Here is a 9656-nt window from a genome sequence, read left to right as displayed (position 1 = left end):
TGTTTCTTGACTTTTTTCTCATTGGACATACAAGTATCGCCTACACATATATTACTGCTACAATATAAATGTTTTGTCTGATTACAAGAATTTATTCAACACGTATTCATTATTTGTGCCCCATCACGTGTATTAACCGCATGCCATTTGGAGTTTTCTGGGGACAGTCGACAAAATATGATAATTAATACTACTATTAACTTCATATATTTGAAGGTCACATGGGCTGCTATGTGTATGATATATGAAATTCAGGGCTTATTCTTTCCTTCAAACTAGCCACTTCTTGGAAGGCAACCCCATCAATCGGTTTTCCTTGATTTTTTTCATTGAATATTACTATTATTCAATGAATATTACTATTATTACTGAAAAAATATAATTGTGTCTTGTCTTATGCACATGGATTTTATTCAACATACACTGCATGGTTTGGGAGATTTCTCTCTACCACTGAAAAAATAATGTTTCTGCTAATGTTATATAGTTGAAGGTCCTGTGGTAACACAACGACTCAATAGTATTATTTGAAGTGCAAAATAACTTAAAAGTTTGTTTGGGAGTGACTCGGATAGATCAAGTAGACGTAATTTCCTTTTTAAAAATTAGTGTTTGACTAAGTTTAAAAGATTATTGGGAAACTTGTGTTTTGATGAGGCCATTTGGGAAATATATGGTTTTCGGAACCAACTTTATGAAATCTGAAAACCAGTTTTTAATATAGATAGTTATATATTTTTCATGCACTCTGAGTCGGCTGCATATATGAAATTCAGGACTTATTCTTTCCTTCAAGCGATTTTCCTTTTGATTTTTTTCATTGAACGCATATGACCCCTACACAAGAATATTACTATTATTACTACTACAATATAATTGTGTCTTGTCTTATGCACATGGATTTTATTCAACATACACTGCATGGTTTGGGAGATTTCTCTCTACCACTGAAAAAATAATATTTCTGATAATGTTATATGTTTGAAGGTCCTGTGGTAACACAACGACTCAATAGTATTATTTGAAGTGCAAAATAACTTGAAGTTTGTTTGGGAGTGACTCGTATGGATCAAGTAGACGTAATTTCCTTTCTAAAAATAAGTGTTTGACTAAGTTTAAAAGATTATTTTCAGTTAAAAATCTAGAGAAGACTTAATTGATGTTTCTTCTAAAAATCACTTTTTATTATATAAATTGCCAAATACCATTGAAGACTTTTTTTTCGTTTATTTTCAGATACTAAAGATGAATGTTTTCAAAAATAATTTTCAAAAACCATTTTTGAGAATGGTTTTCGAAACTAGGCTTTGATGTTATTTTAAACAAAAGTCTATCTAGAAACTTAGAATATTCTGATAGTGTTTTTTATGTTTCCAAATATTTTATTAAAAAAAATTATTCTTCATATTTGTATAATTCTTTTTTAAAAATAATCTCGAGAAAATAAGTTAAAACAACTTAAAATAATTAAAATATGTTTTCAAAAAACACCTTTTTTTCATAACATGTTTTCAAAAGACCATTTTTTGTCAAAAATTATCAAATGTGTTTTCAAGTTTGAAAAACAATTCTTTATTTTTAAAAACAGTTCTCAAATAGACTTTAAGTTTCCCTAATAGTATTTTTTTTTTATACAAGTTTTACTAATAAAATCACTACAAACTAAAAACCTTTTTAACACAATCACTACTGAATAGATCCTTTGAAAGTAAAAATAGTGAAAATCATCACTTCATATTTAATAAAAGTCAATATTAAATTTAGTATCCATTTGGATATACTTCTTGTTTTTTATTTTTAAAATAAAAAATAATAGTAATTTTTACATAAAATATAAGAGTTCTTTGAGACTTACATTAAAAAAAACAATGATTTTAAAAACCGTGCGAAAAAAAAAAGAAATATCTAAAAATATTTACTACCTCAAATTTTGAAAATTTTTGAAAATTTTAAGTAGATAAGGTGAATCTATACTTTTTATACAAAATATTCTAATTAATTTTAAGGAGAAAAAAGTGTTCGAAAAGTACATGTGGGTGTATATATAGGAGTGCATAAGCTAACGTGAACAATCCTATACTGAAGTAGGAGTACAGCTTTTTAAGCCTCTTGAACTTGTGGAAAAGGAAGTAGAAGCTTTGCATGTCCAAGGGGCCCAAGTCCATCCAGTAGAATCTTAGGTAGTCGAATTCGGAAAACCTTAATAAGTGTTGTCTATCCAACTTCCCGCATACATTCCCAATTCCAACTTCCTTTTACGAAGTTAAAATTAATTCTTTTTGTAAGTTTTTTACTAGGTTCTCCTCAGTTGGAGTCTCAAACCAAATCTTAAGAATGTTAAGAGTCTTGAACCAAGTCTCAAGAACATGTTAGTGGAGTGGAATGAGTAGATGAAAACGTGTTATTTAAATTAATTAATTTAAGTAAATTAGTTTTAGACATTTAGCTTTTATAGGAGTCTCATTAAAACTCTCCCTATAAAAGCCTCCAAGCCCATCCTCCCCACCCCAATCCTCAGAATCTAAGATAGAAAAAATTGTTCCATCCTCTACTCCATTGCCCACTGGTCCCATGCTTTAGACCACCCATCATTGTGTTTTACATCTGACTACATCCAAGCCACTCTACTCCTCTGTTTATTGCAGTTCATCCCATCAGCAACAGTGGCAGTTTTACAGTCTTGTTCTCCTTGTTGTAGTGTTCTATTTGAGTTTTGTTGTTGTAGCCATGCTTAGATCACTCCATTAATTCCCTATCCTTAAACCGTTAGGTTTCATGCAAATCTTCCTGCTCTCTAGATCCTAGCAACAAAAGTAAGTGGACATTTAAAACTTTTGGATCAAGAAGATTAGTGTGTTACCTTAGATTTAGATATTCTCATATTAGATCCAATAGGTGAAGAAGTGTTGAAATCATGGTAGACTTCACAAACCTAAAGATCTTCCACCACAATGTTTTTTTCTCCTTGAATCTAAGCACTAAGGGATGGAATCCTCTCAAAGGATTTATGTCTAGAGCTCTCAACTCTTTGGAGTGAATAAGAAAACAAAAAGGAAGCCCTACCACCCAAAAAGGTTTATATGAACTTCTATTAAGACTTAAGTGACTTGACTATTGGAGCTTTTTTTGCTCATATAGTCAAGTACATATTAATGTGTCACTTAAACTAACATACTTAGGTTCTAATTGATTAATTAATATTAAGCTTCAATTAATCAATTAGCTCAGTCTAAAGAGACCATTCACAAGTTATTGTGCAACATTGTGTATTTACCAAAATGCTTTTATACACACATGTGAATAAAAATTTCAACTAACCCTCATAAATTATGTCATCAAGAAATATAAGTTCAAGTAGAGACTACTGAGATCCATAAACAAATACTAGCTCCCTCAAAATCTAATTCGGAAGTTAACTCAACGTCCCACAATAGAAGGTCAACTACACTCTTGTATCTTGTGTATATTACAATATAATACAAGTGCCCAAGTCTATGACCTACTATCTATAGTCTTCTCATGAACTGGTGCATATAATCTAATAAGATGAATGTTATCAACCTTTCAAGATTACGTTTACAATCCTTAGTCTCAAGTCCTTAGACTGTATAATCAATTGACATACTCTAACTCACAAAGAGAATATGTCAAGTTTCAACCATATAACTACTACAACCATAGATTTCTTGAATGCATGTCCTTAGGATCACCTAATAGGACACATTGTTTCAATCTCATGAGATATCATGGTACCTATATTGAGAATACCTATTGTCACCAACCACCATTAATAATAACTTAATTCATAGGGAATATATGACCAACTAGAATATAACTCGTAGATCAAAGTCACTACATACTTTAAAACAAACTTAGTCTCATTTCAAGGTTGAGAGATCATATAATATAATAGCTTAATAAGATCATAATTACCTGATAGTCAATGTCATGACTTACCATTTGGACTAATTACAAATTGCTTATGTGTGGATGAAATTTATTATTATTATTATTTTAAATTTTTTTCAGCCATCAACCACCAAATTTGATGGCATATTTAAAACAGTTTTTTGTTCTTCAAAATTAAAAATAAAAATAAAAAATACATTTAATAATTAAAATTTAAAAAAAGGGCTAAAATTTCATATTCTCAAATAAATTTTTATTCTCCAAATCAATAGGGAAAATTTTTCAAAAGCTATTTTTTAGAACTATATTCCAAAAAATTATTAAACATAATCTTAAATTTTCTTCCTTTTTCTCTATTCACTAACCATAGTGAAGATTTGGTTTTAGTGTTTTCTTTTTATTTTTATTTTTTACAAATCTATTATTCTTTTGTTTTTTCTTTTAAAAGCAAAATATTTTGCAATTCCAGAATTTTAAATCAAATTTTCAAATTTCCTTCCTTTTCCCCTATTCATTAACCACACGGAATATTTGGTTTTTTTTTTTTTTTTTCATAGTTATGCTAAAAATTGTTTTTTACTCTTTCTTGGAAATGTTTTGCAGGTACCTTGGTTTCTAGACTTCGAGTTGCTTTAAAAAAAAAAAAAAAAAAAAAAAAAAAAGAAAGTGGAAAGAACCGTGGCTTATGCTTTCTTATAAGCCTTTAAGAATTATTATATCTTTTATAAAAATTACTATTTTTTATTTTGAAAAACAAAAAACAGGAGTTATATGCATGCTTACATTTGAACATGCTTTTCTTTTGTTTCCTACATTATCTCAGCTGCAAATTGGAGCATACAACTCTTAATATTTATAGCATAGGATTTGTTACATAATAACAAAAATAGGTAATAAAAAAATAGAATAAGAACATACAAATTTACGTGAAAAACTCTAAACGAGAAAACCTATGGATAAAGGAGAAGGAAATCCACCATATCAAAAGATTGATACAAGAAGGAAGAGATGCGAACAACTACAATAGAAGCATAATCATCATAACCCTAAAAAATACACTCCAAAAAATCTCATAATTATAATTCACATTGCAAGCTTTTTGGGTCGACAAACTCTAACAAGATTCAATCTCACACGTGTTTTCCTCCCATTTTCTCAGCAACCAAATGAGTCCAGTTTGTAACACAAAAAAATAAAGTTCTTACATTCTAAAACTTTCTTTTAGTCCAATGTTTTGGTATGTCCTTAGATTTGGCTCGATGAATCAGACTCTGCAATCACATAATTCAAGGTGAGAACTCCGGCGGCTATCGGCCACGGAACCTCTGACGATCAACCTAGAGAAAGGGTCCACAAATAAAACAAACATTAACCTTATAATTGTATGCTTTTAAAGCCGAGAAGAAATGTTTTTTCCCGTGAAAGTCACTGGTGACTGAAATTCAAGGTCTGAGGTCTCAAAATATTAAAGGAAAAGAAAATTCTTAGTGCAGAATCATCTGCATTTTACCAATTGGAATCAAAAGTAGAAAAGATAAAAAATTGTTCCGACTTTCAATCACTTTCATCTTTCTCTATTCTTGTAGAAACTCCACTGAATTATCACTGAATGATTGAAGCTCACCAGAATAGCGCACTAGCTCTAGTGCGAATACCATACTTCTTTCAGAAAGGAACCGAAAGCTTAGCAAAATTCATTAATGCTTCAAGGAGAGCCTAGAAGCTGAGAGGCGAACAGCCGTCATCAGATACATAGCAAACTAGCTTGTTAGCCGGATAGTCAACTGTCATATTAGGGTTTGATCACCAATTCATCATCATACCACTCTTTTCAACTAAACTAGTAAACTCTAACTATGCTGAGAAGATGCTCCCAATAGCTAAATTAAATTAATAGTTGAGACTTTAACAGGTGATGAAAATCAAATTTATAGAATATCTCTTTGGGGCAATGGAACTAACTAAATGTTGGATTGTATGCTTTCCATTTGAAAATTACTGTGATGCAAGCAAAGGGATAATCAAATTCAAATTGACTAGTGCACAACAGTGGATTGATCTTGATTATCAAAATATCAAATGATTAAGATTTTTATAACTACTAAAGTAGCTGAAATAGCAGGCTGAATGCCATCAAAGGAATGGTAATAAGGGTCACCTAATTGCCATCAATCATCAAGTGGACTAAAGTTGATGAAAGCCTGCAACTTCACTAGCACATAATAAGTCATCTTGAGCTCATCCTTCTTGCTAGCACTTCAGTTCGTTTCCCCCCTTAACAAGAATCAGACACTACACAACCATGAAATTGAAGCATCTTTGATCAAAATCTCTTTATAGTCCATCTCCGAATTTTCTCAAGCCAAATTGTTGTCTTAATGCTCTAGAACTGAGACTTAATGCTTCCTGAAATGCCCGAAGTTGGGGAAGAGACTGGCACTAAATGTTTACATCACATCAATCATACTATAGGCTGGAATTTTACTAATTCCAGCCTCTGTCATTGCTTTCCTCCAATCAGCAGCATGGCCCCATATCTCTCCCCCTGCATAAATATTTGACAATGTCACATATCGACCACAATGATGCGGCTGGAATTCCAACAGCCTTCTACCCACTTCATTTCCCAACTCAATGGCTCCATGAACCTTACAAGCACCCAAAAGAGCCCCCAGAACAGTGGCATCAGGCTCAAAAGGCATGCTTTTGATAAACTCAGTTGCCTCCTCCAATAGCCCAGCCCTGCCCAAAAGATCAACCACGCATCCATAGTGCATCATCCTTGGAACAACCCCAAAGTCGCACCTCATTGACTGGAAAAATCCCAAACCTAACACCACAAATTTGGAACGAGCACAAGCAGTAATAACAGCAACAAAGGTAACTTCATCTGGGCACAGCCCTTTCATCTTCATCTTCTCAAACAAGTCCAAGGCCTGCTTCTCTCTGCCATTACAAGCCAGCGAAGAAATCATTGCATTCCAAGTGCAGACCCCTTTAACCACCATTCCATTAAAAATTTTCATCACATTTTCCAAACACCCCGTCTTCCCATAAAGAGCTATCAATGCTGTACCCATAAACACAGTAAATTCAACCTCATTCCTAATAATATACCCATGTATTTGTTTTCCCTGATGCAAAGCTCCAACCCCATCTAAATTAGTACATGAAGACAGAACACTAACAAATGTAGCTTCATTTGGTTTTACTAAACAACTTCTCACATCCTCATGCCCCATCATCTTCACAAAAAACTGAATTGCCTCCTCAAAGCACCTATTCCTCCCAAAACCATTAATGATACTAGTCCATGAAACCACATCTCTTTCAGGCATGCTCTCAAAGAGAAAGAGCGGACCCCATATCCCCATTCTTGCCTAGGGCATCAAGCATTGCATTGGAAGACACAACACATGGTCTGGAAATTTCCTCAAACACAGGACAAGCATCAGAAACCTTGCAAAGTCGGGCATACAACACAACCAATGACGTCTGTATAAATAGATCATGCCATAACCCGCGCTTGATGACATGGGTGTGAAGGGGTGTGCCTATCATGAAAGCTAAAGAGGGTAAGCAAGAGGCAGCTTTCTTTATGATAGAAGGGAAGGTGAGGTTGTTAGGTCGAGCTTGATGGGCAAGCATGTGGGTGAAGATTAAAAGAGTCTTGTGAGGCTCCACAAAGTTGAGATAGCCTCTGATCAAGGAGTTGTAGAGATGGGCAAGCCACTGTTCCTTTACCTGTTACAATTCATCCAACCAACAATAGTACTTGTTGCCATCTATTATGTTTTAAATTTGTTTATTTTTATTTCCCTTCATGACACTTTGAGAAAATTCTTTCTCCTCTCATAATGCTCTATCTATTGTTTTATCTCTTAAACAACTTGTTTTCATTTTTGTTCAAAGTGTTCATCTGAACTACACTGCTCCAAAAACATCACCTTCCCACTTTTTGTTTTTACTTTATGCATTTCATCATTTTTTTTAATATATTTATCTTTTTAGTTTGCTTTTCTTACGAAGATAAATTTTTCATTGAGGGTGTTCAATTGAACTACAACATAATTAAGTCTACAAAAAAACCTAAATAAGGTTAGTTCTCTATTATAATGATAATCTAAATTATACTATAGTTAAGTTTCATTTAGAAAGAACTTAATTAAGGTTAAGTTTCCCTTTCATCTACAAAGAACTAATTGATTATTATAACCTAAATTGTACTACGATTAAGTTTCATTTAAAAAGAACTTAAATAACATTAATTTTCATTTTATCAATAAATCTTAATTAGAATATTCATTTATTTGATCTCATGTTCAAAACCTAATAAAAACTCAACTACAAGAAAAACCCCATAAAAAAAATTAAAAAAAACTACAAAAAAACTCCTGCCAAAATCCTAACAAAAAACAAAAACAAAATCGCCAACAAAAAATAAATGCAAAAAAACAACTATAAAAACCTCTAGCCAAAAACATCTTAGAAGTTTAAATGAAATTGTAAAAAATCACAATATATATATATATAGAAAACTCTAATAAAAAACAACACTAGAAAAACCCCAACAGAAACAACTACAAACCCTAACAAAAAAAAATAATGCAAAAAATAAAAAGCTACGAAAAAAAACCCAACTAAAAAACAAATGTAAATAAAAAAAAATTGCAATAAAAAATAACTACAAAAAACCTCAACGAAATTTTTTAAAAAAAAATGGAACATGTAACAATCTTGAAAAAGGAAAAAAAAAACATGAAAGAACTCAAATGGAGGATTTGACATTATTAAAGAAGAAAAAAAAAATGAAAGAAACTCTTGCAACTAATTTTGTCCCTTGAGAGAGCTTAAACTTAAAAAAGAAGCTAGGTATAAATTACATATAGTGAAAAAAAAGATTTGAATTAAATTAAAAAGAAAAAAACATAACATCAAGACAGTTATGAATTCTATCATGTTTCCCTTACTTGATCAAACAATCCAAAATTTAGTTAGCTATCAAAATCAATATCAATTGATTGATTTTATCTTTTTATGGTTTAGAGATGACTTCTAAACTCTTTTGGATTACCTTAATAAAGTCAGCATGGGTGGGAAAAGTTGTGGCTAAAGCAATTGTAGCAGCTCCAGCACCCATTGATTTTAATCCTTCTAACATTTAACTTATGCCCGACCTTGCTCCTTCCAAATTGAATCCCTAAAAAGTATTAATTAAAGTGAAGGGTTTTTTCAACCAATAAGGAGTTAGGTCAACTATTCAATCAAATGATATTGAGTATGTTTCTCATATCTTCTCAAAAAAAACAAGGGAAAAGTTTATGTCTCAATGAATCGCATGTAGAGATATTGATAATACGCATAGAGTTAATGTTATTTCATAACTAATTGACTAAGCAACATCTCGTATACCACAGGTACAAATATTTAAATTTGATATTTTTAGATACTTTTTTAAACCCATTGTTGATATTAACTAATAGTCCAAAATTTGCATCCATTATAACAATTATTTACTTGGGATGTTGGGATCTCTTTATTTCATACATATTTGTTTTGAAGTTTTTTGAAATATTCTTTGCCTACCAGATGTCAAGAATTAATTATACCGCATTTCTATATATAGCATGTATATTGTGAAAAATATTATTTGACTTTAACCCTTCTTTGACATCCATTTTAAATATATATCCCATTTTTGTATGGTAGGGTTATGAAAATCGATGAGAAGTGTCTGGATGTATTAA

The 9656-nt window shown here is 31.5% G+C and overlaps 1 pseudogene; it reads right to left on the bottom strand.

The window, feature by feature from the left end:
- Positions 1-6016: 6016 nt before the first annotated feature.
- LOC100249951 (putative pentatricopeptide repeat-containing protein At1g10330) lies at positions 6017-9049 on the bottom strand (annotated as a pseudogene).
- Positions 9050-9656: the final 607 nt, after the last annotated feature.

The sequence above is a fragment of the Vitis vinifera genome, chromosome 12 (genome assembly GCF_030704535.1).
Source record: "Vitis vinifera cultivar Pinot Noir 40024 chromosome 12, ASM3070453v1".
Taxonomy (NCBI): Eukaryota; Viridiplantae; Streptophyta; class Magnoliopsida; order Vitales; family Vitaceae; genus Vitis; species Vitis vinifera.
This window is presented reverse-complemented; position numbering and strand designations above follow the sequence as displayed.